Source organism: Elephantulus edwardii, unplaced genomic scaffold (assembly GCF_000299155.1).
Source record: "Elephantulus edwardii isolate Elephantulus edwardi_28Jun2011 unplaced genomic scaffold, EleEdw1.0 scaffold00032, whole genome shotgun sequence".
NCBI classification, from domain to species: Eukaryota; Metazoa; Chordata; class Mammalia; order Macroscelidea; family Macroscelididae; genus Elephantulus; species Elephantulus edwardii.
The window spans coordinates 15895893-15898023 of NW_006399782.1; positions in this window are offsets into that span (position 1 = coordinate 15895893).

The following is a 2131-nucleotide window of genomic DNA, read 5'->3' on the forward strand; positions in this document are numbered from 1 at the left end:
CTCCCTTCAGACTTGAGATATTGTGTTGGTGTGTGCTTTCTCAGATTTCTGGCAGCCTGCCGGTTAATAGCAGCAATTTAGATTTCTTTGCTTTTCTTTGTGCTGACCAGCTCAGAGAATGAAATGAGTATGCATAATAATCAAGGGAATGCATCCGGGATACCAAATAGTTTCCCAGGAGTTGGGACAGAGCCCATGGGCCATATTAGCAGCGTGTGCTGGGCGGCCATCAGTGCAATATGAAGAGGATCATCCCCTTTGCTCCTGGATCCTCATTTTGTGTGTTCCTTCCCCTGAATGTATGCCAGCAAGTAACATCTTTGGGCTACAGAGGAGGAGAAAAAGACTTGTTGCACTTTGTGTTTTAGCTATTTATTCATTTCCATGTAGAACTTCAGACATTAATGTCCAGCACAGTATTGTACAATGCTCTTAATCCTTTACAAAGAACAACAGGCTTAAACTACACAAAAGTGGGTTCTCGTTCCTCCTTTACTATTCTATATGAATGACATTTAAGGTCAGTTACCCATGTGTGAGCCCATAAGTGGTAAAAAAGGTATCTATGTTATTTAAATGAAGAGCTATTATATAAAACAATTGGTATATTGTGCATATTGTTCAGGTACTATTTATAAAGGTAGGGGTATAGATGCACACTTATTGAGGGAAGAGAGGTAAATTGAGTATAAAATATTCTTTACAACACTAAGAAACATTTTAACAACTACATCAGGACTATTCAATGATAGCTGCAAAGTGTCCCCAAAAGCAAAGCTATGTTTGTGAGAATTGACTTTCAGGACACAGCTGTTGTTGATATTGTTGTTAAGTGCTGTCAGGTCTAGTACAATTCACAGTGAGTGACTTTATAAACAAGAGACCTAAACCTTGATTTATCCAGTGCCATCCTTATCATCTCTGTTATACTTAATCCAGTAACAGAAGCCACTTTGCCAATCCATCATGTTGAGAGTCTTCCTCTCATTCTCTGACCCTCCATCTTTCCAAGCATGGGGTCCTCTTCCAAGGAATAACCTCGTCTAACAACATATACAAACTATGTGAAATAAAGCATGGACTGCTAGGAGAGCCAACAAGTTCGACTTAGAGAGGACGAAACCAGGCTGCTCCTTGGGCACAAGGATTTTGAAGCTTTGTCTGACATACTTTGGGTATGTTGAAAGGTGGATTCAGTCCTTGGAGAGGGACATCATGCTTGGGAAGCTGGAAGCACAGCAAATGAGAGGAAGACCCCCGATGAGACGGATTGATTCGGTGACTGGGGTAATGAGGTTTGGTGTGTCAGAGACACTAAGATTGGCACAGGGTAGAGCAGGGTTTAGGGCTGTTGAACACAAGGTCATTATGAGCCACAAGTGATTTGACAGCACATGACAACAACAACAAACAATCCTTGCCTCTAAGGAGCATTCTGGCTGTGTTTTTTCCAAGACATATGTGTTCTTTTGGCAGTCCATGGGATAATGAGCATTCTTCTCCAGCATCACAACTCAAAGGCATCAATCTTTTTTCTGTCATGTGTATTCACATTACAGCCCTCAGATGCATGGCAAGTGATTGAAAAGACCATAGATTGCATGAGGTACACACTTAGTCTTTAAACCGGCATCATTTCCTTTAGTACTTTGTAGAGGTTGCACATACCAAAGCATCGTCATTCTCCCCTGATGTGATTTTTAGCACTATGTGGAGGGTATACTCTGTGGTTCAAAACCAGAGAAGAGATTGGTTACTCATGGCTATTTTTTAACAGCTTTGTGAAGGCATACTTGAAATGCTCAAAACGATCTTGTTGTTTATTGTTGTTGTTATGTGCCGTCGAGTCACCTGCGACTCATAGCAACCCTATGTACAACAGCTCTAAACTCCGCTCTGTCCTGTGCCAATCACACTGTCTCCGACACTCCCATCCCAATTATCGCAGTCACTGAAACAATCCACCTCATAGAGGGCCTTCATCTCCTGTGCTGTCCCTCCACCCTCCCAAGCATGATGTCCCTCTCCAAGGACCGGTCTCTCCTCACAACATGTCTAAAGTATGTTAGACGGAGCCTCAGAATCCTTGCCTCCTAGGAGCCAACTGGTTTAACCCCTTCCAGGACAAATC